Below are 26,618 nucleotides of genomic sequence, written 5' to 3' on the forward strand. Positions count from 1 at the left end.
TGTTATGCCTCCAACTCTTACACTTGGGTGAAGTATTTCTCAGTAGCTTAGAATGCCTCCAGAACAAAGAGGGTGAGTAGGAGGATTAGTGTGAGCTTGTAATAAGCCATGTTTACACTTCCATCTCTTCTAACTCTGTGTGATAGAACAGCGTATCAAATGATTAAGAGATAGGGATGTAAAAGGATGGCTATCTTGGATTCAAAGTAATTATCACAGCAAAAATAATTATGGAGTGGTTTTAAAATGCTTAGAGCAGCAATAGAAAGAAGCAAAATAGATTCAATCGGCATCTGCAGGAGACAGTGCTTCAGAGGCTCACTCCTTAATGATCTGCTTATGAGGAGAGGTTTCACACAAAGGGCATCTTTCTTCTGTGTGCTGGCTGATGATTCCCGTGCTTCTGAAACAAAACAATTTAAACAGAAGTATCCTCTCAGTTTCTCCTAAAGTCCACTAGACAATTCTACCAAATTCCTAAGCTGGCTTCTGCTCTGCTGTCCTAGACAGCAGCCAAATGCCATCCATCTCTGCACCCAGGCTCAATAGCAGCACTTGGAAGCCACTTCCTCAATTTATGTAAAGAAATACCAGATCTAATGTTGAAAAACAGCTCTCCAAAGAGAGACATGCATTCTCAGACATCTAGGCAATAGATTCTGGATTCAGACTGTGGGGGTATGATGTTACTAGCTCTGCTGAGCACCAAGCACCTCTGCCATAGCATTTTCAATAAAGAATTATATGGCCTTAGTATTTCATCTTGCAGTTCCAAAACCAATAAACAACAGCATGCGAGGGAGGAATTAGAGTCCCTAGAAATGGCAGTACTCCCTGCTCCTTAAAGTTTAGATTTAGTTTCCATGTGTGCCAAGATATAGTACAAGAACCAATGATTCTTCCAGTCTTCCTAAGTGGAGGAGTGGAGGAACCTCAGTTATGTTAGATCAGTTTTATTTCTTAGTGGATTTTTGGATGACAGTTTTATCCTGGGCTGGGAAACCTAAACTCTGGCATACCTAGGTGTGAGTTAGTTTGTGTGAATTTAGTTAGTTATAAATCTCAGTAAATTATCCTTTAATTACATAGAGGTTTGGAAAGAATGCTTCCTGAGCTCAGAGACAACACTGTTACACTTGGTAGATTATACTATACATTTATTTAAATGAGCTGTTACCCTAATAGGCCAGCATCTATTAATATTTTGAGTCTTTAGTAAAACCATAAGAACACTTACAGTCTAATTAATTTATCTGAAGCCTTAAAAAAAAACCAACAAAACCATAGTGGCATATTGAACTACCTTAACTATTCAACACAGCAGTCTATCACAGTTACAGTGAGGTGTTTAAAAATAAGAACTATATGGTATCACAGAAAGGTTTGTGTTGGAAGAGACCCTAAAGATTATCCAGTTCCAGCCTCCTGCCATGGGTATGGATGCCACCCACTAGACCAGGTGGATCAAAGCTACATCCAACTTAGTCTTGAATGCTTCCATGGAAGGAACATCCGGAGCTGAGAGGAACCTGTTGCAGTGCCTTACCACCCTCTGAATATGGAATTTTTCCTAACATCTCATCTAAAGCTCTTTTTTAGTTTAAAACCATTACCACTTGTCCTATCACTATGCATCCATACAAAAAGTCCCTCTCGCTCTTTCTTATGAGCCTACTTCAAGTGTCACAGAATTGACAGGGTTGGAAGGGGCCTCTGGAAGGGGCCTTCATGTAGTCCAACTCTCTTGCCAAGGCAGATTCACCTTCAGCAGATGACACAGGAACTCCTCCAGATGGGTTTTGAAGGTTTCCAGAGATGGAGACTCCATGACCTCTGTTCCAGTGCTCTGCCACCTTCAACATAAAGAATTTCTTCCTCATGCTGAGGTGAAACTTCTTGTGTTTTAGTTTATGCCCATTGCTCCTTGTCCTGTAGCTGTGCACCACTGAAAAGAGTCTGGCACCATCCCCTTGGCACCCACCTTTAATAGATTTGTATGTATTATTTGTTTGTATTCATGAGATTTTCTCCCAGTCTTTTCTCCTCTGGACTAAAAAGGCCCAGCTCCTGCAGTCTCTCCCCATGAGAGATGCTCCCAAGTACTGGAAGGCCACAACAAGGTCTCCCCAGAGCCTTCTCTTCTCCAGGCTGAACAACCTCAGCTTCTCTTCAGAGGAGGGGTGCTCCAGGCCACTGATCCCCTTGCAGCTTGTATCATTAGGGAACTACCACTAATTTTCATTTGTAAGATCGGGATAGATTTAAAATGGTACTTCTGGCTTGCGGGGTTTCCATGTAGGCAGGCAGAGATGGCAGGAAGCTTTCTTAATTGCGGGGTTATAATTTCTAAAGTCGGGCTCTATTCCCCGCACCGAGTCCCGGCGGCCGCCCGCCCGGCAAGGGCCGCCTTGGGCCGGGCCTCCCCCGGCAGGTCGCGGCTCCTCCCCGCCGCTCTGACTCACGGCCCGGCCCCACTTACACAAACTCGGCGGCCGGTGCCGAGCTGGGGCCGCCCGCTGTGAGGGAGCGGGAGGTGGAGGGGCGCGGGGTAAGATGCCCGCCTGAGGGGACAGAGCCTTCGGAGCGGGCGGGCGCGAGGGCGCTCCCGTCCGAGGGATTAACGACGGCCCAGCTGTCCCGTCGCGGACGGCGATTTACCTGGGTGGCCACCTCCCTCCCTCCCTCTTTCCTTTCTTCCTTCCTTCCTTCCTTCCCAGAGCCGGTGGTTTCGGCGGAGAGGGAGTGGAACCCGCCTGGCCCCTCCCCGGAGAAACTTTCCGCGCCACCCGCGCCAGGTAGGGGCTGGTCCCGCTGGGGCGGGAGCCGTGAGGCGGCGGCGGCCCTGGGACGGGCCCGCACAGAGTTTCGGGGGTGTCGCGCCGCCGCTCGGCCTCGTCGGCAGGCGGGGCGGGCTGTCAGGCCGGTGTCACCCCCGGCCGAGCAGCTGCCGTCTGCCGCAGGGCCGCCGCGGGCTGAGGGCAGTATATAGGTCAGTGGAAGTAATGCCCGCCTAATCCCCTTTATCTTTTTGGCTCGGCTTTTCCCTTACGGGTTTGTAGGGCGACCCTTGGGCAGCGTTGGTCGCAAACTTCTGGGAGAGAGAGGACCCAGGCTTCGCGCAGGGCTGTGTGAGCGGACAAGTGCCGAGGTGAGAGCATGGGATACGCGCTTTTATTTTCCAGAAGGCTTTTCCTCCCGAGTGTGACGCCTGACGGAGTGCCAGGTATTCCTGCGTGGCGCTGTCACTCGCGTGGCCCTGTGTCTGTGTGCTGAGTTTGGGTTCGGACTTCTGTTTCAACAGGTTAATTAACATTGATTATTTCTTTCTCCTTGCGTCACTCACCGAATCTCGGAAGGCTATTTTGGCGTTTGCTTTGGATGCCAAAGGAAAGTAGAGAGAGGTCTCGGCAACTTTGGGCCCGGGGTAACGGGAGAAGGCAGTGTGCCCTGACAAAGTGATTAATGTGTTGCTTTTTCTGATCTTTGAGGAACTATTAGCTAGGTCATGTGAACCTTTCTGTTGCACAAGGGTCTTGGTAGAAACTCGGCATGGTTGAATTGCTCCATGTGGACGAATACATAGGTGCTGGAGGTGCCCACTGTCTGCTTGGACGTCATTCATAAGGCCAGCCTGCCAGTATAGGAGTTTGCCAGGTTGGGGCATGTGGTTTCTTGTACCTGAGAAAGGCTAAGGCATACTAGATGGTATTTGGAGATTTTTATTTCAGTTTGATTTTTCTCTTCCCTGGGCTATTTGATTGGTTTTGTGATTAGCATTAGCATGTCTCATACAATGACGACAAGAAGAAAAAAATGCGTAAAACTGATTGTGTAGTTTTGTATACCACCCTATTACTTGTGATTGAACTGAATGAGATGTCAGAATCTCCCAGTGCCCTCTCTGCCTAGGTATTTTGTGTTGATCAGTGTGAAACTGATGCTGTGCAAGAGTTTATAGTTGCATTTTCTTTTAGTACAACAGTGGTTTTATTCTCTCGTATAGCAGTAAGAAGGATCTACGGCCTCATCTTAGCGGGGAAGCATGAGGTCTTAGTTTTGTTTTCATTTTCAGAGAGAAGAGGTAGTGATAATCAATTATCCATTCCAAGAGATCTCTCATACACCAATAAGGTAGTAGTGTTAGGTCATGCAGTATAAACCCATGTCTCTGCCCCGTTGCTGGTTTTCTATCATAATTTCTAGAAGTAAACATTTTAGAAAAAATGTTGATTGGAAGGGTTTGCAATACCCGAAGGAACGATGTCAAATTAGGTTTTCACATTATCTGTGGTACTTTACTTCTGCTGAGGTATGTGTGTACAAGAGTCCACCTGATCTGAAACTAATCTAAGAATTAGGACCTAATGCTGTAATTTGTTTCTTTCTTTCTGGCTCTACTTTAATGAACATGGAAAGTCAAAGGGAGAAAGAAAAGACAGAAAAACTTACAATCCATAAGGTGAAGTATAAATAATTGCAGAGAGCAAGATTGTACCAGTGAGATATTGATGTGAGGATAGCACTGGTGAAACTCATGGAACATCCGGATGTCTTTTCCTCTTATCTGTCTCAATCAAAACAAATGTTTTGAATTGACTTCCACTAACAGCTGTTTTAGTCTGTTTATAGGCCCATGGTGATTGACAATATGTGCTTTGAAAAAGAAGTGAATCCTATTAGATTGATGAAAAATGTGTGGACAAAGCCTGTGGAAGAAACTTCGCTTAATGTACATAGTTTCCTTTTTTTCTTCTGTAGACTTTACTGTGTCTAAACTATATGGTGGTGCTGGTAAAAACTGGATTGTCCTCTGTAAGGGTTTTGGCTTTAAGTTGTTTTCATGTTTTTCATTCTAAATGGAATAGAAACCTTCATAGAATCTGAAGTCAAGAGAAACATAATTGGAGAAACTTCTGCTAATGTGGTTTTATTTCATCCTGGCATGAAACTGAGTTTTGGAAATCTATAGCTATGTTTTCTCTTCAAAAAGATTATAATGATGCATTGATGCCTGCCAAACTTAAGTCTTCAGATATACAGACTCTCAGTACCATTTGAAGTATCAATTTCTCTGTTAAACTGTACATTGAAGGATTATTAAGATTACTTTGATATACATAGTTTTAAGATGTCTTTTTAACAAAGAATTTATTCACAAATGCTGCTGTTCCTCCCTTGCATATCTTTATTTATTATATATAGATGCTGCTTTTTGATGCCTGCAGAGGACTTCATTGCAAAAGATCTCCAAATTTTAATTAGTCTGATGGGAATCTTGTTTAGCTCTATAATGTTTGAGTAGCATACTTCATACTTGACTTTTTAAAGATGCAGTTCTCCAATCTGATGTTACTGTGAGCAGTAGTTTCCCTCAGACATGAGAGAGATGTGTTCTCTCTCTCTCTCTTTTTCCTATGGCATATTTAGTGTAGTTGGTATGTTTGGTGATACGTTGTGGTGTTTGTTATGTGCTGCTGAGAACAAGGCTTTTTTGACCTCTTCTTCCAGTAATCCTTTTTGGTAACAATTTTATAACTATATTTTGGTTTGCAGACAAACTCTCAGACTCTTCTACTCAGACATGCTGGCTTGGCATTGTTACCTTACTTAAGGTCTCTTCTCAGTCTAATGGAATAGGTCAGTTTTATACTGAATAGCTGCCCCCCCAACAAAAAGGCCATGTGCTGTATCTGCATTAGAATAAGCACCAGGAAAGGGGGCATCAAGGAAGGCTCTTAGCAGAATAGTTAGTGCTTTTGGGTGTGTTTCAAGTAATGCAGTACACAACAGCAGATGCCTATACTTTTGCTATGTTATGGTTGCACTTCTAATGCTCTGATAGTATTGAGTAAGACAAAGAACCTTGGGGTGCTTCCAGAAGAGACCACAAAGGTCTGCACTAGTCAAAAGTTGGGCTATGAGTGACCTAGAAATTCTGATGTTTTTTTCAGTCCTTTTTGCAATACAGTATAGTGGCCAAATAAAGACTTGTAAGCAGATGCTGGTATGGCTGCTCTGTAAGAATGTCTGTACCTTTAAAACCTTATGCAAACAGCTTACAAGAAACAGTGCCTTTTCCTGAGCTTATTAATTTTTTTGGAAGGTAGAGTTAGGACTTCTTTGTGTTATGGATAGCAGGTCAAATAGACCTGGATCAAGTTGCTGAGGTTGCACCTCAAGTCCTGGGTCCTGTTCTGGGCCCCTCACAAGAAGGACGTTGAGGTTCTAGAGCATGTCCAGAGGAGGACAGTGAAGCGAGTGAAGAGTTTAGCGACTGAGTCCTGTGAGGCATGGCTGAGGGATCTTGGGGGTGTGTAGCCTGGAGAAAAGGAGGCTCAAGGGAGACCTTACCACTTTCTACAATTGCCTGAGAGGTGCTTGTAACCCGGTGGGTGTTGGTCTCTTCTGCCAGGCAACCAACAACAGAGGAAATGGCCTCAAGCTATGCCAGGGGAGATTCAGGCTGGATATTAGGAATAATTTCTTTACTGAAGAGGTGGTTAAGCACTGGCATGGGCTTCCCAGGGAAGGGGTGGAGTCACCATCCCTGGGAGTGTTCAGGAAATGACTGGATGTGGCACTTGGTGCTATGGTTTAGTTGACATGGTGGTGGTGTTCAGTCACAGGCTGGACTTGCTGATCTTGGAGGTCTTTTCCAGCCTTAATAATTCTGTGATTCTAGTGAATTAAAAGAACAGTTTTGAGTTCACTTGTGAATGTGTACTATAAGTGCTTCTGGCTTAATATCACTCCATTGTAATACATGTGTACACACACCAGTACATTTTAAGGAGTCAGCTTTAACTGTGGAAGTGCTGTGATGGTAAGGAAGCATTCACCAGCTGAAGTTAGCATTATGAACACTGAGGAGCTTTGGGAATCCATCTTCCCTTACTGTCTGTTGTAGGCCTTGATCATAAGACTTCCTATTAGTACAGGGAGGTATCTCTCAGTCAAGGACTTAGTGATGGTATGATAAGAATGCTTTGCATCTTAAACCATGTGGCCAAAAAAAATCTTGTCTAAGGTGATCCTGAAGGGCATGTCCAGGTGAGGCAATTCTTAATGTGGAATTGAAACAGAGCAGGTAAAATAAGAGCTTCTGAGAGTCGTGATACAGGCTCAAGGCATATAAAGACATAATCTAAGAATGTGTTACCTATGATATCAAGTGAGATTACATTTAATTAACAGAGGAAAGTTTGGAAACATGACACAAGCATAGCTATCTGCATGCAGGAGGCCCAGCATGTAGTTGGGACTTTGACTCAGATTATCTCTGAACCAAATGTAGCACCTTTTCCTAGGAGCTGGAAAATTTCCCCTGAAATTTATTCTGTTTCAAACTGTGGTGGCTTGCCATGGGTTGTGAGTTACTGAGAAATCAATGACTTCTTTATCTTTTTCCTTTCCTTTAAAAAAAGGTCAAATTTTGATGCAGTACTGAATTGCCTATGCATACAGTAATGTTAGATCATGACAGTTAATTCTGATCTAAACATAATGAGCATGGTGTTATCTACTTTTTGTGTGAAAACGTATATAGCATAGCTAGATTAGTGCTAAAAGTATGAGGCAAATTTTTATAATGTAGTTTTTGCCATTTAGCTTTAGAAGCAAATGTTTTCTCTCCTTGTACCTCTACTGTAGTCTCCAAGCATATGACAGACACGGTTTTGTTTATTTAAAACATTTGCATGCCTTAGAAGAGCTTGTCTTTTTTTTTAAGAAAGGAAAGCTGTGTAGTAATAAAAACGCACTAGATTCTTTGTGTCAGTAACTATTACTGAAATACAGTTGTGCCCTTTATCCTTCTGATTCTAGCTCATTTTTGCAAGTTGCCTTTATGGTACATTGGTGAAGGGTAGGGTTTCTTTCTGTGGAAATTTTTATATAGAAGGACTATTCTAGCAACACAAGTAGAGTTTGCCTGCAGAACTGATCAAATTATGCCCTTGAACAAGCTCACAATTGGAAGGATTTCCTAGAGCATGTGAAACAAATAAAAGTTTTAAAGTATTGACAGTCTTTATATTCCAGTAAACCTCTGGATTGTAACTTAAATGTAGCTGTTGGCTAACAGTTGAAGAGTTAAACAGCTGAAGAATCAATCCCTTAATCCCACCTGAATTCACAAAATCTTTTGTAAAACCTCAGATACCCCTGAGCAGGAGAGAAGAGAATATAATACTTTTGAGTTAGTTTAATTAACAGTTAACAGTTAATATAATTGTAATAACTGAATTATTTTCAGATGTTTAGGTTTTTTACACACTAGTCAGAGAGCTATGGTAAAAAGTTGCTGTTGTGCAGCCAAGTCCAAGAAGTAGCATGGATTGTTGCTGAATTTTGTTAACTCATTTTGCTGTGGCAGGCTCCTGCCCTAACTCAGCAAACCTGAGAGGGAGAGATAACTTGGTTTTCTGCTTCATCACTGTACTGGCATTACACTGAGTAGTGCTTCTGTAGGCATGTATACCTTAAACATACAAGGGAAGAAGGAAGCCTGAGTGGGGAGGTGTGCCTTTCATAATTCCAAGTGGAAGGTGGAACATCAGTAAGTTGCTTCACTGGACCCATGGCTCTAAGAAAACAGAGCTGTGTTGCTTCCTCTTTGCACATTTGTGGCATTTTTACACTTCACTCATACCATAACTGTGTTTTAGTTCAGTGTTATAAATTCTGTATTCCTGTAAGAAAACCTATGGAGGTCAAAAGTTTATCTCCCCTTTTGAGGAACTCATTGATTTTCAGTGCTGGATTTTGCAAGAAGTGCATGCCCCCAACCACAGCATGATGTGGATTTGTTTTAGAAATGAAGGCTCTGTTCCTCTCTGTGAGTGGAATTAGAATTGTGCTGGTTTCTCTGCCTTGCGTGCCCAACCAAGGTAAAGTGACAACAGATGCTAAGCAGCCAAATATTTTGCTGCAAACCATAAAGATCTTCAGAAAAGTGTGTGTTGCTCCTTTTTATTTTTGGCTCCGATGTTGTTCTCAGATCACCCAATGTGCTTGGAAGCCTTTGGTATGGATTGTGAATTTTTTTTCTTTTTTTTTCTTTTTTCCTTTTAATTGGCCATTTTGACATTCAGTACACGGAAGCAGAGAACATATAACACATAGTCAGCAATAGGTGTAACAGGATAATTTCCTTTCTGAATTGCTGACTTGCATTAAGATTAATTATGCTTGCCTGCTTGGAGTGGTTTCAGGTAAACAATTAGAAAGTTCTTTATCAGCTTCTTGAAACATATTTATAGGATGAGAAGCCTGTGAAGTGAGAGTACATTTTGAGTGGAGGAAAAGCATGGACGACAGAAACTGATTAGCCTTTGCAATGATTCTGTTCTTAATATTTTGGTTCCAATAGTGTGAACAGCACTAAAAGATACTTCCTTGAACTTGCTGCCAGGTAACACAGAGATTTTTATGGCTGTCCATGGTTGCATCTGCTTTCAGCATATTTTGCTGGCATGATTTTTACAGAGGTGATGTTTGCCAGCAACAGCCCAGTGCTTATGGGTTCCTGACTTGCTGGTATTGATAAAGCAGAACACACAGTAGTATTGAGATTCTTCTGAAAAATTTCCTTCAGCTAGTTAGGGCTAGGTTTGTTTTGCTTTGATGCCAGTGAAATCCTTGAACTTGGGGAACTTTTTTTTCTCCTCACAAGAACCTTTATTGTTAGAAAAAATTAAAATGTCCAGAGAGGAACAATTTAAGGCAGTTTAGCAAAGACTGCATTTATAATGCATGCTTTTTTTTGCAAATTGTATCTTTTGCTAGTAGTGTTTTTAGCAACCTACATTCAATAGCTGAAACATTACTGTTTGATTTTAAAGTAGCAGCAAGTGAGGGGGATAAAATTTTGTTGTATTGACAGCAAGGCATATTCTCTTACTAGTGTGCATTTGTTTTGCAAACATTTAAAGTAACAACAGTTCAGATTTAAAAGAGGCATCAAGTCAACAGCGACATCTCAGGAGCACTTGGCATTGGGCTTAGTGTCAGGAGACAATGTGGTCTAATCATTTAAATATTCTGAGATGAAAATATTATTTATTCAGAAGCAGGAATATTGGAGTCTGTGGATATGCTAATGCAGAAATTGAAACTATTCTTCCACAGAGGAAAATATGAAAAGTAGTGAGAGGCTGGCTTGGCTACTAGTGAGCCCTTCAACATCAAATGCAAGGATTCCTAGCTGGATTGCCAAGGACAAGTGTAAAAATAAAGCATATAATTAAAATGCACACACACACATAACTAAAAATTCAGAATGGCCAACTCAAAAAGAATAATGAGAAATCATTATAGAAATAGAAAGAAAGAAAAAGTTAGAAAAAGAACGTCAGAGGAGGTTTGCTCCTGTTTGACTAGTGGAGCTGTGGACAGATAATGCGAACTAGGCTGAGGTCTTTTCTTGTTTATTTCTGCACCTCAGGTCTAATAAAAGATACTGGGGCTTGGAGGGGAACATGATGTCCAAGGCAAGTGCTAAAATCCTAAGCTGGTGTGAGGAAAGAGTGAGTTTTAGAGCAGTTAGGGAAGTTTAAGTTTGAAGTGTTTACAAAAGCGCTGTTGAAAGAGTAAGGGCTGGCTGATGTAATCCTTGAGCTGCTGCAGTTACTTAACTCATGGAGGGTATGTGTGTCTTCTCTGTGCCACTGAGAAGAGGGATTGTAGTGTCTGTACAGGTGTCAGGGGCAAGGGGCAAGTGGAAATGAGCAACTGTAGACTCAGTTGTTTATCTTCATTTGTTCTAGTATTTTTCTTGGGAATTAAACCCTCCCAAAGTAGTAGAAGATTACAAATAAATAAGCAGTAGCCCATATGATTTTATTTTTAAGATTAAACCATTAGACTAATTGAATTTCCCTTTCCAAAATGCTAACAGAAGAGGAGCAGTAGGTCTCTGGTAGCTTGACTTTATGATAGAAACTGTCAAAATTTCATTCTTATTAAAGAATGTTTGGAGGAATTGACTGTGGGCAAGTACTAAACTGCTTGAAAAACATTGTTTTCCCTAGAAATGGACTAATAAATTAGATTGTGTTCTAGTTTAGGGGTGAGAGGTTTATTTTAGATATATACATGAAGGATTTATGTATTTTAGTAGACAACAAGAGTAACAGGAGTCAACATTGCTATAGAATTGTAAAATTATAGAATATCTTCAATCAAAATTAGTGAATTCTGCTCTTAGAAGGTTTTGGGTTTTTTTTAAATAAAGCTGGTTCTTAGGTTGGGACTGAAGTTTGTATTGCTAACCCCTATAACACAGTTCCTTATTTCAAACACAGCAAGGCTTCTTTAAAGTAATTTCTGCCTCCTGGTTGATGGGAACAATTGGAGAAGGCCAGAAGGACCAAATGCTTCACTCTGAGGCTTGTTTCAGTTAACCTTAAGGACCTTTCCTGTTCTTTTTGTGGGATCCGGTGTCTGCACCACATATGTGTAAATAGAAATATGTTCTACAAGTTAAATGAACTAAGCTTGCCAGCCAATATTGATGTAGTGTCATGTTTTGAAGATGGAATTAATTAAAAGATTATTTAAAAGGAAAAAAAGAAGGTAATATGAACCCATTGGAGGGAGTCTGGAGAAGAGCAGTAAGAATACCTGGATGTCTGGAGGAATGACTGAATGAACTGGGAGCTATCATTTTAGCTTCTGAGAAGTGAAGAAGATATGACAAACCCTCACTTTCTCATTTCTCCACTAAGTGTATGAGATAAACGTGTTTTTCACAGTGATCTGTTTTCTTTCCTTGCTTGGTAAGATGTTGCATTGGAATATATTATCAGAAAAAGTTATGTATGATTTTTAAGAACAGGTAATGAAAGCAGCTGTGAGTTGTGACAGAAACATGATGTGTGTTACCATGGCATAGGGGGAAGGACTAGATGACTTTGACGTGATTTTTTTATCCTTTGAGTACAAAAAGGAGATGGTTACTGTGGTGCAGCATGATGTGTAAAATCCAGGGAGAGCACAGTACTGAGAATTCACTTCAATACCTTTACTCTTATATTTCAACTGACAAGGAGGATCCAAAAGATATCAAAACATTATGCCTCTTTCTCTGTTGGTTTTTTTTTTTTTTTTTTTTTTCCTTTTTCACCTGCACGGAGTAGATGCAGGAGACTTTTAACTTTGCAGTGCTGTGGCTGTTGAAAAGTAGCTAGAACTCCCTGTTAGAGATAACAACATGAAAAAATGACTGTGGGCATAGCTATACCCACACTGGCTCTGCAGGAGCAAATCCTAGAACAGGGAGTGCAAGGAAACGTGGTGTGAAGATGCCTGGATTAGCTTTGAAAACAATTTTGTCATATTTGTGTGGTGTTGCATTCAAGCCACTGGGGTTTTACTGCTTCCAGACCTGTGTGAGTCTGCTCTCTCTGCCATGCAGACTTAATCAGCTTGTGCTAGTGAAAATTTGGAAAACTCTTTCATGTAATCTCTTGTATGTTCTTAACAACCCTCTATTGTACTGCCCTTGTAGCCTGTGTTTATTTGAATACACTAATTCTTTTTCTTTAATTATTTGCCCAGTAACAATCCAAAACAGAAGGGGCTCTTCACTGCATGATATTTCTTGTCCAAATGATAGGGATAGCAACAGCGACATTAAACAAAGGTTATAATTTCAGCTGCATGTTATTGGGCAAAACTGTGAATAGCAGAAGGAAAACAAAGATTTGAGGAAGTCCTGCAGTGTCAACTGATCTTTAAATCAAAAGCAAATAGGCACATTTTTATGTAAAATTAACAGTTTAGTAGATTTCTGGTTTGTTACTCACAGAGAGAAATTTCCCAGGAGGTATCACCTCTATGATGTGTTTGTTATCTTAATTCATGCACGTATGAAACTGGAATGGACTTCTCTCTTAATATTTTAAAGTCCATCTGCTGTTTTGAATGGTATCTGTTGGTAGTGGGAGTGTTTGTATTGATTCATTTATCTGTGGACTGTGTTTTCTAGGATTATTTTCTTGGGAAAGAAACATGAAGGGGAAAGATAAGGAAAGCAATTTGAATTTCCCAAACCACAAAGCAATGCATCTTTCATAATATCTAGGTTGGGTAGTGGTGTAGGTTAAGATGCATGGGATGCGATACAGTCTCTAAGGACAACTTTCCTCTCAAATAAAATGCAATATTACCCTGAGCTCAAAATTAATCATGTTAAAAAAAAAAAAAAAAAGAGGGAGAGAGAGAGAACGTATAAATCCTTGAAAAGGGTTTTGCCATTCTGAGAATGTCCTGGTAACCTGCCTGTTAAAAGAAAGTTTGACACTCTGCTCTGCTGTGGACTGAAGAAACATTAAAAACTGTTGTCTGTTATGATTTGATGATCTCAATATACAAAGTAGAGTATCGTAATTCAGGAAGGGTGCTACTAAGAATTGATTATGTTCTAAAGCTTTTTAATATGCATGCCTCACCACACTCATTTTAGGACAGAATTTCAGGCTATCCAAGCAATGTGAGCTGAGATATATATTTTGATTAATAATTATGAATCATATGATTTGTATGAATATGGTGATCCAGAAAATATATAAAATTCATATAAATCATATGAGAAGAAAGTATTAGATAAAATATAACATTTTTGTGTCTGGTTCAAAGTTTTTGAGCACTTCTTCTACCATTTCATGTTTTCCTCACCTGGCTCAGTTTTCAGAAATGAAAAGGCAGAACCTTTTTAATCTCCTCTCTCTCCCTCTGTTCCCCCTCCTTACCATCCAGAATACAGAATGCAGATATGTATTATTTTTTACCTGGTTGCCTGCTTTTAAAAAGCTGTGTATTTAATGCAAAAGCAAAAGATTTGCTCTTCCAAGAATGTTACATAAGGCAAGACTGTGCTTGGCAGTAATGATTTGTCAGTGCCTGCAAAGAGATCTCAGTGTCAGTGCTTCTTGGAGATAAGGATGTATTATTTCCTATCTGGCAATACTAAACTGGTGATACTGTGTGATTAATATGACTCTCCTGGGCCACAACTACAGGAAGCTCTCCAAGCTCTCTCACCATGCTTCTTTAATTTAATTACAGCTTTTAAAAATAATATTAAAAAGGATGATTCAGAATTTGAACTTGCTAAATTATTCAAATTTTTGTTCTTTCGTATACGAGACTGAATCTTCTTTTGTACTCTAACCTAAGGGGTGTCTGTGTAGGTTTGGTTTTATGTGGGTTTTTGTTGGGGTTTTTTTCCAAATTATTTGGGAAGCTGAAGGCACTTAAGGTCTGGACATCTTCCCTAGTTTGGTGCTGAAGTTTCAGATTTTTTTGCATATGTTGGATCAGGGAATCATTCCATGTTCTGAATGCCTTCTCTCTAAAACCTGCACAGTAACTGCATATCATAGAGAAATCTTTTGTAGCCTACAAAACAACTTTTGTAGCCTAAAAAAGAACAGACCTTTGTGGTTTTCTTTATTGCCTCAGTAGTAGTAACAAAGATTCATTGAGTCCGTCTTGCAGGACTTTGAAGCTGAAGCACTGAATAAGTTTGGATAATATGGCACCACTGTGTCATTTTTATTAAGCATATATTTGAAAACATCTGCTAGCCATGCCAGAAATGGTATTGTGCCTCATGAGTCTGTTCTTCATTGGCTCTAGTTTCAGTCTCTTGTACCAATTTTCAATTTCAGGCTTGTGCTTCTAGATAAAAGATGATATTTAGATGGAAGCATGCTGGAGTCTTTAAAACAAATGTGCTTGAGAGGTTTTGCCCTCCTCCAATGCCCCCTTAATTCTGTTCACTTGAAGCCCCTCCACAAATGCTTATGGCATACTCCTTTCCCACAGATGCTGGAAAGAATTATTTCTGTAGAGGCTGTGGGTTACCTTTAGGACTTCAATTTGGACTCTGGGTAGGGGCAATTTCTTTTTAAATTTTTTTCCCTCTGTTCCTCTTTTCTGTTCTCTCTAATGGATTATTTAATGTGTAGTAAAAGGAAATAAAAATACCAGGCTGATCAGCTTGCAAACCTCAAACATGAGGATGTCATTTAGACTATACCTATTTTATTATGTGTATGACAGTAGTTCTTAAGCTATGCTGCAAATTAAAGAAGATTATCCAGGGGAAAAAAATAATTGTTTGAGCTAAAACACAGTCTGATCAAGAACATAATTATAGGCTCCACTTGGAAATTTACCCAGATAAATGATACAGCAAAACAAAAATAGGGAGAATGTATTTAACAAATTAAACTTGGAACCTTATTTTTATGACCAGATGCAATGAATGTATGAAGCAGACAGGAGAGAAGTTAGTATTAATTACAAATTATGGAGAAATCTCCTTCCTTTAGGGCCCTCACTTGCAATTATTTTGAGTAATAAGAAAATATATTAAAAATAGCAGGGTTAGCGAGGGAGAATTTTGTGAGCCATATTTTACTACAGGAAACATTTTAGAGATGATCTGGAGGATAGAGAGATTGACCCTGTTATCATTTCACTTGGAAACTGGCTAATTTTTAGCACTACCTCTTTGTTGTAGTTGAGGGGGGAAATGATGCTAAAAGTCTCTTCATGAAATTTCTGGTTACATCTGTGGAGGAACCAGATATAATCATCGCTGAAATTCAGGAGCATGAAATGGCAGGGGGTCATCTATTCTACCATGTAGTGAAACCATGTTACTTTTGCAGTATAAAAACAGTGTCTTCCCATGAGGCCTTAATTTTTGGCTGTTTTGCTCATGCTCCCCTAGTGGGAGAGCTGTTTAAGAACCTGTTTTAAACTATGAGTTCTTGGTTAAAAATTATGTTTATAAAAAAATACTTTTGCCTTGTTGTATATACTTTCTAAATTTTTGCAGGATTCCTTTCAGCATACTGAAAACTTTCAGAGTTTTACCTCCCTGCTTATAAGACACAGAAAAATGACAGTCTCCTTATTTTGAATTAATTTGTGTAGTCTGGAGGAATTTCTGTCAGGCAGGTTAGCAGGATGTCTGTAAAATCAATTTTGAATGCTAAGCACTGTGTAAATGAATAGACATGCTTTTCATACTTGCATTTTTCTGTATGTGTGCAGCCTTGTTACATGTCAAATATAAATTTAATATGAATTACTTCAGTGTTGACAGAAAGGTGTGGGTTTCTCTTTCTCCCTTGCATGTGTTTAGCTTGTTTAACAAGATGCTGTTATGATGCATTTCTTGTCTGAAAAGTGAGGTCTGTAATCAGTTTCTTGGCAGTGTAGCCAGCTTAGTATTCAGTGTAATACCACTTTTTTTTCTGCTTCTATGTTTTTTTTTTTTTTTTCTCCCAGTGGTTGCTTTTTAGCCAGAACAGTTCCTTAATTGCTTCAGACTTATTCAGTGTGTTATGCATGATTGTTTTGGGGTTGCAGCAGTGAACAGAAGGCAGCAAGGAAGGCAAATATGGATTGCTTCTGCAGTGGTGTGGGCTCTTAGCTGATGATGCCCTTGGTGTTTTCAAGGGCTTCTCAGTAGGTATTGGTGAAAGGCCTGGAAGCTCTGACCTTGTCTGTGTGGACGTATCTCGTGCTGTGAAATATGCTCTGTTTCAGCTGCTCCTGTGTATTTGAGAGTTTATTATCTTGTTCTCTTTAAGATGGAGGTTTTTTCCTTCTTAGTTTTTACACTGCCAGATTTCTGTTAACAGTGAATGATATTTTTTACTTTTCTACTTTCTCTGCCTTTCCTTATCTGTAGTGGAAAGCTGAATGATGCTGAAAGCTGAAGAAACTTTAAGTCTAGATTCTTGACCAAATGGAAGATCTGCCAGAGCCAGTTTTTCCTTGCTGACCTGTTGACATGCTTTAATTGCAGGTAAGATAAATTTGTGTCTCTGTGTGTGTGTAATCGGTAGCTCAGAACAGAATTCTGTTTGCTGAGCTTGCTGTTTGGAGTGTTGGGTGTCACAATCAGTTTTTGTGGTATGGACACCCATCCTATGGAAAGTGAGCTTGAGACTTGAGTCTGATTTCAGATGCCTGATAGTCTCCAGTAGCACTCAGCTGCATTTAGACACAGTTGGCTCTGGAGTATCCTGTCAATGTTTTGTGTTTTAATTCTGTTTGTGTTCACACCTGTAGAGTGTCACTATTGTGCAAAATTCCAGTGGCAATCACAGTGATTGTTTACATGTGAAATGAATATACAGCAATTATCAAAGGTGCTTTAGCTGTCCTTTAGTGCCCTGTAACTTCTGGAGAGCAATAAATATATTGTGACCTACATACCCTGTAAGTCAGAGGTCGGTTACCTGTGGTACATTGATGAGAGCCCAACAGCCTGTACATCAGGATGTTCTTGAGTTGGCAAGACTCCTTTTTTTTTTTTTTAAATTTGTTTGTTTCAGAATATCTCCACATTATTTGGCTTACAGGATATGAAATAATTGAAATGCTCGTCATCTGAAGAATGTATGTTTTCTTTTTTCCTCCTGACTCTAACAGGTACAATTAGGATACAAAAAGAGTTGAAGGAGAAGAGACTAGTATTCTCTATCTGAGTTTAAAAGTTGACCACAGAAACTTTAGAAAACCTTTTACAACAAAAGCTGAATAAGGGGCAGAGGTTTTGGATCATCTTACTTTATCTTACTCTGCAGTGTTGTAGGTTGGGTTGATTTAGTCAGGAGTTTTATTAATGTTAGTTAGGTTTGTTCCTTGTACTTACCCATTTTTCCCTCACAGTGGTTTGCTCCAAATTACAGTTTACCCCGAGAATTTGAGAATTCCTGCCGCTGGGATCCACAGTTACCTGTCAATCCTCCTCACCTCTCCCTGTTTCCTCCTTATTTGGTTCTGTCAGTCAGGGGTTGTCACTCCCTGTTGAGTGTCAATCTTGTAACCACCCCCAGCTTCTTCATCAAAGTTCTGTATCAATAACCCCACCTTAGCCTTTCCATTTGTCCCAGGACGCTGTACCCACCTCTGTTATGTTACCATCGGTTGTTACAGTTGATGTCACTCCTCTCTCGTTTGTCCCCATTGGGCGAGCCACGTTTCCACCCCTGTCCGCCCACCCCCTACTTAATCTGCTGCAACCCTTTGTTCTCCGGCGTTTTGCACTGAATTGCTCTAGGACGTTTTGTTCCGACCACGCATGGGGAATAAAAGTTCTTAGGGCCAGCAGGCAAAGTGTCCTTCTCTCGTCCCTTCGCCTCCTCTCAGCGTGTGAAGCCGCCAAAGCTGAGTTACCCAGCACTACCAGGCTGGCAGATGCCATAACCCTGAAGTGCCCGCACACACGTGGCGGCCCCCCGGCCTCACACAGGCAGTGCTAGCTGGCGCTTCTCGACTGCTTGAGGTCGTGGCAGGTAGCCGCCGCACTGCAGTGAAACTAGTTAGCTGACAGATGAAAATTCAGATAAGTCTTTTTCCCAACCTGATCTACAAGCATGAATATTGTTTGGTTCTTGATGCAACATTGTACATGTGCTGTGTTTTATTAGATAAGCTGTTTTACAATGTGAAAAGGGCTGAACACTTATGAATCACCTCCCCAAGAGATGCTTATTCTCAGTTTGCAAAAGGGCCAGATGAAAGAGCATGAAAGGGGGTGTGGTTTTCATAGACTTAATGTTTCATAGAAGAGTTGGCATCATCTGGGGAGGAGATGTGGGTATTAATTGCAAGATTGTCATAAGTAAGCTGTGTACAGAAGAGAAGCCCAAGCTAGCTAGGGAGGGAGCCTGATGTGTGGGTGTGAAATGAGACTGGGATTAGTACAGACAAGCTTGAAATCACAGGAAACCTGACAGTGTGCTTGGTTTCCCAAGTTGTGTTTGTTGTATCAGGTGGAGCATTTATACCAGTCAAACAACATTAGAAAGGGGAAGAAATATGAAATGATAGTTTATAATAACCACTAGTTCCTGGTTTATATATACCCAGGTTTTCTTTCAAATTGATTAGAAAAAATACAAATAGCTGATAGATTATAATTCAGTATTAACTTTCTGGTAGACTCTTGTGCCTTGTTTGTTATTTTTGAACCACCAAACATTTGCTTAATGAAAATGAACACCATCTCTCAGCAGCCTTTCATGTAGCATGTGTCTGGTTTTATCCTCCCATGTAGTGCTTCCACCTCTTTTTTGATGCAGTTTGTTGCCATTCTTGGTGCTGATGGGAGACCATTTTGTCAAGTGGGAAACAAGAATCTTGTTCTTCTCATGCTAACCTGTGCTGCTCTGTAAGGATTAAGGAGGCATCTGGTTTCTCTGTAATAGCTTATAAAAGGTCCCAAAGTATCATATCAAAGTATTTTTAGGAAGCATCAGATAGTCTGATGCTTGCCAAATATTCAGTATGTTATTATTTCCACTCTCTGAATAAATTGGCAACTCTGACAGTGTTGCAAACCTGTTTTATTAAACCCAGATCATTAGAATGTTTTTGAATATCAAGCTTTGTCTAAAAGCTCATCTAGCATGGCGTTTGGAAGAACTACATATTCCCAAGACTCATGGCACCTTATCCAAAATTTATTGAATATAAGATTTTACATGTACTGACCTACAGCTAATCCATGATTCTGCAGGTGTATGTATGTAAGCAGCTTTGGTTGCCAAAGTGACTGTTGCTGTAGGTAAGAGTTCTTCAGATGGTTTGTAGCATTAGAATATATCTTGCTCAATAAAGACAAATCTATTTCCTTCTCCAGAGAGAAAACTAAGTAGTTTGTAAAAATTGTTTTACTACTACTAAGTAGTAGTAAAAATTGTTAATTTAAGCTAGAATCTGGTCTTACTCTATAATTTTATTTCTAGCAGTGCAAAGCTTTCAGTTAGCTGTTTCTTTTTTCCCTGACTTAAAATCTAGTTATGCTAATGGAAGGGCAATACAGTCACCGATGGCAGGAAGTGACATGAACCAACACAATGATGTGGAGTCTTTCTTTCATTTCTTCCTATTCTGTGTTTGTGCAACTCCTCAATCTTACTAGTATGTTTGGATTCCTGTTGGTTTAGCTAACAGCAGTAATGAAAGAAACCCCTAATTCCTTAACACAAGAGCTTTAGTATCTAGTCTAAGGTTGTTAAGTATCTGTGATTACCAACTCTAGGCCCAGCTGGTATTAAATACTTAGAGTTTCTTATTGGAAAATATTCATGCATTTGAAACAAATCTGTTCCCATATATTTTTGTTTTCAATTAAACCTTTCTAAGTAAGACTTCAATAGATTCAAGTTGGAATTTCAGAATGACAAAAGATACAAGGTGAAAAAATTCCATTAGTTTATATGGAGTACCTTAGGATCATGCTTCTTTTCATCTGTCTTCTTCCTGAGTTGTGGTGTGGGGGTTGCTTGTTTTTTTGTAGTTTTTTGTTGCTTTTCTTTTTCTCCTGCTGTCAGTTTGTAGAGTTTTGAGTTTCTTCTCATAAAAATTGTGAAGACTTCGACTTGTGGGGAGGAAAATATCTTTTTCATTCAGCAGTGAGTTTGATCTTAGGAGCAAGCTGGTAAAAACTTGGTTACTGACTGTTACCTGAAATGAATATTATAGAGGAAGATCCTGTTTTACTGATGTAGGTATTTTTTAAACTGCCTTGAATTTAACAAAATGTTAATATTAATAGAAAACAGCTATTACATGACTTTGCTCTTTCATAGGATTCTTTGGGCCAGTTGCAGGCTACTTCACATGGCCTTCTTGAGGAATCTGTGATGTTCTATAAATAATTTAAATGGTTCTGATTTCTAATCTTTCATCACTATACACTAGCATACAAATTTGCTTTCCCTGTGATGCTGAGGGAGAGGTCTGTAAAGGACACATCCACCTGGCAATTCACAGACTATAAAGATGTATTCATGGCTTTCAAAAATGCATAAGATGTTTTTTCTTTCTCAGCTCAAGATAAACAAGGAAAAAAAAAGTGTGTGTATGTAAACAAGGAAAAAACTTGTGTATGTATCTCACAATGTGAGTAAAGTTCCTGGGTATGTCATAAAGAATGTTTTGTCCAGCCATCTTGATTTACTTGTCATTGCTTGTGTCATGAGTTTAATTAGGTAAGTGTGTATTTTGCCCTGAAGAATTAAGTACAGTGCAGGGAAGTTAGCAGTGTGTGATGGTGGATAGAGGCCACGGGCATGAGGAAATGGAAAAGTATGACTGGTTTTCTGATGTTAGTGACAACTGTTTTTCTTAACTTTGGTCTCATGGAAGTAAACATGGTAAGCAGATATTGTTCCAAATTGGCTACACCGTAGTACTAAATCAGGGCAAATTGTCCTTGGTAGTTGCCCTATAAAACCTAATGTAACCATTCTGAATAAAGGAGATTTGGTTAATGTGATGTTAGAAATTCAGAAATTTTATGATACACATAAAGAAACCACAAAAAGCAAACCAGGAAAAAAGTGATCATGTTTTCCCTAATAAAACTGATTATTATCAACATAGTGGATTTGCATTTAATTTGGAGGAAAAGCCCACCATTGTGGTGACCGCTATCCTAGAAGGAAAAAGATTAATGTGAAATAAGATTGTAGAACAAAATCTTGAAGGATCAAGTACTCAGTTGACACTGTTTTCCTGTGCATCATTGTTCTTTAGAGCCCAATATTTTTTAAGACAAAAATGGTTTTCAGGTAAAGTTAGTGTGGATTAGTTAAATTGTTTTAAAGTATGCATTATTATTATTTCAAAATATAAACTTGGAATAAATGAAAGAGAGGAAGAGTAAGATATACTGTTAATATATAGGCCTGCAAGAATGGGTTGAATTGAAAGGCTAAATGTTGATTAGGTTTTGATTCGGTTTTGCAGTGTTAGAATCAGTTGGGGTGAACAGAAACATATCTTAGAAACCTCTCCATAGCTGTTTTCAGACAAGCTGCTTGTTCATGAGCCAAGCAATGGAGATGTTTGATGTATTTGTTGTAAATGGAGCAGTGGGGATCCCTGAGGGTTTTGAGATTAGGCTGTCCTCAGAGTAGGAATTGATGGGAGAGAAGGGGGCAGGAGAACATACTCATAGTCCAAGCATATGGCAGTGCTCCTGGCCATGTGCAGTCCATGGTCTTATTTAGTAGTCTATAAATTCAGTGGGTTTTGTCTTTTTCTTTCAAAATTGTTTAAAAAAATCATCAGTGCTTTTGGTAACTCTTATGGCCTTAATGAGTTCCATAATTTGTCACAAATTATCACTTGTGCAGGAACAGAGATGGCAAGAAGAGCTGTCCAGTGGGAGGAGAATGCAAGGTCCAAGTTCTGGGTGTCTAAATGGTGTATCACATACTAATTTTAATTTTCTTAAGGAGTCTACATATTGTATGTTTCAGAGCTATGGAAGTATATTGTCGTTTAACTTTCTGGATTCACAGAAAGTTTTTAAAACTCTGGTTTGCTTCAAATAGAATTGGATTAATGAAAAACTAATCTGTCACCTACTGCAAGTGTACTGTGGCCTTTGTTTCATATTAAGTTCAGTGTGTGAAATGCACGTTGAGTACGTTGAGTATTTCTGTTGTATGTCTTTTAAACCAAGGATTGGTACACTGTAAGTATAACATTATTGAAAAGGAAATTGGATAAACCTTTTTGCTATCCAGATTAGATTAAAGAGATTTTCTGGCAGTGCTTGAGATTTAAAATGAAGAAATTGGGTGGGAGTAAAGTAATTGATTCCATTGCCATATGCATGCTCAAGTTTGCAAAATGCAAGCTAAGCTGAATACTTGCTCCATCCTACTTTCTGGCTCTGTTAACTAAAGTAAACTGTAGCTTGTCTTAACCAACAAAAGGTGGAAGTGAGTTTTAAAATATAATGCATTCCTGAAGGACATTGCTTATTGAAACTAGCATGTAGTTTGCAATATGATTTATTGTAGTATTCTTTTTATGTCCAGTCAATGTGAAAGTTTCCCTTTACTTCCAGTGAAGTGCTACAGTGCATTTTATACACAGGCTGTTCTGTTGTAGGCTGTTTCATGTATTGCAATTACATGTATTACTGTGTTCTAGGTGTGGCACAGAGTTGGTGTGTGGCAATATATATGAATGTCTTTGCTTGAATCTTTTGTTAAGGGGAAGTCTTTGATGACTACCCTACCACAGAAGGAGGCTAATCTGAAATGATACTGAAACTTTGACCAAAGATGTTCTTCTAGATAAAATACCTTAACTCGTTGACTTGATTGGTACTAATCTGTGACTTACTTTACCAGTGTTAATATTTTGTTTCACTGAAGAGTTGTTGGTGTTAGTTAGTTTAATCACTATATCAATTTAAATCTGAGTGCTTTCTGAAGCAGTTTGTGATCCTTCAGATATAAAAAGGGATACTACAAACTAACTTGGTCTAAGTACCAGTTAATATTGATTTTGTTCAACGGCATTTTTTTCACTTTACAGCTGTTGTTCACACTTAATGACTACCCACTTATACTGAAAAGACATGTAACAACATCTAAAAAGATCCCTGCTCCTCAACCTTATCTCAGGATGTTGATATTTAATCAGTTTTGTTGATTGTTTTTACATTTTTTACATGTTTTGCTTGAATTGAGAGTTTGTTCTCTCTGTGTGTTGAAATTACATTGCTGATCTGTAAAATCAGTTGTGGATTCTCAAGTGACCTATGCAAAATATACTTTCTACACACCAGCAGTTTAGTATTAGGAAGTGCTGGAGAGAGGAACCTTCATTTCAGCCTCATGATATAATTGTTCAGGTACCCTTGAGCAACCAGTTGGAACTGAAAAGGTGAATCTTTTAAAGAGGCTTTAGTAGTGAAGTTTTTACATGTGAATTCAGTAACTTTAACATTTAAGTTGCAGTACCGTCATTGAAGATCTAATTAGTTACCTCCTAATTTAAAAAACACTCCTAAACCACTCTGGCTATAATCTCATTGTATGGGTGATTCTAGTGAGTAAGTAGGCTACAATGTGATACTGGGCAAAAACTGTATAGACTAATAGTTCCCTGCTTCAGAAATGTCATAGTGTCTTTAGTGAATGCAAGAGAATATTAAAAAGCTGGAGCCTTATCAATTTATGAAGGATTACAAATTATGATAACAGTTGAGAGGGACTTGAAAACCAAGGAAATAGTTCAGTTCCAAGTCCTAAGGAAGGTCACGACACAGGGAAGATCTTTCAAAAGCCAAAGCAGTTGAAGTATTTCTCTTCTGAAAACACCTCAGAAACCTCAGCATAAATTTTTGCTATTTATGAATGGCAAGACAGAAACTTCATTTTGCTGGGATTAAGGAAGTAATGCTAGGCATAATTCCAGGAGCAAGTCAGAGAAGTATTATACCTTAGAGGAACAGCTTAGTTTCCCACTCCTCCTCTTATTTTAAGGCTGCAACATTATCAGTCTGTTTTCCTTTCCAAAACTCTGTCAGCTATACACCAAAGAGCATTTTAAGGTGGGAGCTAGTGTATTTACCGGTGCTGTAGTAGATGTGTTTTGGAATTGGTTCCCTCCGTGCCAAGGACCTTTGAGCGTGGGATAGAATAGATAAGGAGTTGTTTTCTCCATGATTATTTTTCTTTTTGGCCAGGTAGGGAGAGGCACAGTCCTACTTTTAGCTGCTGGGGTGAATGAGATGCAAGAAGATCTGCTGGCCTCCAAGGGTCATGTTTAGCTTGGAACTGGCTCAGTGCAGAATTGAAGGTTTAATTTTGGAGAAATAAAACAGGAAAGCAGTCTTTGAGAAACCAGAACACTTTCAATTCCAGAGGAAAGGATGTGAAAAGTTTACTCTAGAAAAATCAGGATTTTTTACTGATTTATTTGCAAAAAGAGATTCATCTCTAGGAATGTTTTCCTTAGTGGTCATACTCAGTATATATAATGAATTTTTGTCCAGTTCTGCAAGTGTTTCATATAATGTTTCCTTACATCTCCTTTATCAATTTGTGTCCCTTACCAGAGGTATACTGGCTACTAGGGCAGAGAATATTGCTCTTGCATTAGTCAGTTAAGAATTAGATGAGACCTGGAGTCAGGTGGTTCTGGTGACATGTTGAACATGTTTGCTGCTAGTAAGTTTGAATTATTCTAACATTATTGCAGAAGAACTAACACAGCATTATTTACTGTCTCTAAGTCTTCAGAATCTGACTTGCTGACTCTAAATATGCAGTTACGGTAATAAAAATCATGGAATAATTCTAGAAGCAGCAGAGCTGATGGAGTCTCTGTCCAGGGTGGCAGCTGCACAGCCTCCCTGCCTCTGTTCCCAGTTTGCTGTGATGTGTTTTATTCTTCTGTTTTATTCTTCCTGAAGCTGTTGCTGAACTGACTTGTTTGTGAACTGAGCAGGAACTACAGCGTGAGTGTGCCAGGGACATAGGACATGGGATAGGACCTCTTTCTTGTGTGAGCTGCTTCACCACAGCTTTTGGAACAATGCTTTTAGTAAAAAACCTATCAGGGATTCTCTAGATAACTGTTTTGTCCTAGAAGGGTACAACTGAAACTAAGATGAATTGCTAATCCCTGAGTATTAAAATTCATAGCCTAGAAAGCTTTGTTGCCTATTAAAGTTGAAGACCATGCAACCACATTCTGTTTTCCTTTCATTGGTGTAAATATACCTTCATTTCACTGAAAGTCAGCCTAGCATGCAGCTGGAAGGAAAAATTCAGGCAATTTAATGAGATGCAGTTGAAGAAATCCAGTGAGACAAACTAAGATGAATGAACATGTGGGAAGCAACTACAGTCAAATGAGTAATATGCTGCATTTTGAGAAATACAAACAAGTAGGAAGGTAGGAATAAAGTGCTTGCACAGAGTAAGCCAGCTGCCTAGAGCTGGGTATCCAACAATAGTTAATTCGGGAGATGAAGTTACTGTCCCATTGCATTACTTTCCTAAAAGAAATGAGGTAAAACTGGTCTGGCACTTTTGAAAGGCAAGTCAGCAGCTGAATCAGTGTCATGAATGACCCTGTTCAGAACTTGTGGCTTTTCCTGAAACACTTCCTGAGTGTGGAGGGGGGAACAAAACAAAAAAAACTCACGAACAAACCACCTCAACAAACAAAAAATCTACCTCAAACAAACAAAAAGCAAAACCAAAACCAACAAGTCCAGAGTAGAATTACTTCTTTTTTATGAATGCTTTAATTTTTTCTATTATTATGGATTTTTTTTTAGTGTTTGCATGATTATCTTACAAATAGCCCAGAAAAACATCTGAACTGGTATAGGGCAATGAATCTTACATCTGTGTCTTCTAAAATGTAAAGTGGGGAGGTCATGTAGGTGCAGTTTTTAAAGTATGTGTTGTTCTTTTTGTATTGCCAGACATATTACTAATAATAGGACAATGTGCTCTGTCAGCATGTTTCCTTTACCATGTCACTATTAGCTTTCACAGAAGTCCTTAAGTGTTCTGAAAAAATATGGGCTTTGAATCTAATTGAAACCAGCCTAGTACTGGGTACTTCTGGAGGGCATAGATCCCATTCCCCTTCTCTTGCCAAGTTAGAGAATTTGTGTTGGGTGATATTTTTTTACATCTTACTTTTTAAACCTGTATGGTATATCATCTTAGTTGAGTCTCTTAATAAAAATTGCTGTAGTAGCATACAAAAGCAGTAAGCATGATATAAAAGAATTGTCTTTAAATTGCCTGTAGGGG

The 26,618-nt window shown here is 39.2% G+C and overlaps 1 protein-coding gene across 5 annotated transcripts in view; it reads left to right on the plus strand.

Annotated features, from left to right (window-relative positions):
• The first annotated feature begins 1,645 nt into the window (after window positions 1-1,645).
• FHIP1A (FHF complex subunit HOOK interacting protein 1A) overlaps window positions 1,646-26,618 on the plus strand; it is an 81,940-nt gene continuing 56,967 nt past the window's right edge. The window contains exons 1-3 of one of the 5 annotated variants that reach the window (XM_053976101.1): window positions 1,646-2,795; window positions 3,060-3,148; window positions 16,712-16,828. The gene's annotated coding sequence lies outside the window, so the exon portion shown is untranslated. Of the gene's footprint in view, window positions 2,796-2,842; window positions 3,149-3,204; window positions 3,224-4,416; window positions 4,460-16,711; window positions 16,829-26,618 lie in introns of those variants that run through there. The other 4 variants (XM_053976102.1, XM_053976103.1, XM_053976105.1 and 1 more) reach the window with 4 other exon arrangements.

Source organism: Vidua macroura, chromosome 4 (genome assembly GCF_024509145.1).
Source record: "Vidua macroura isolate BioBank_ID:100142 chromosome 4, ASM2450914v1, whole genome shotgun sequence".
Lineage (NCBI taxonomy): Eukaryota > Metazoa > Chordata > Aves > Passeriformes > Viduidae > Vidua > Vidua macroura.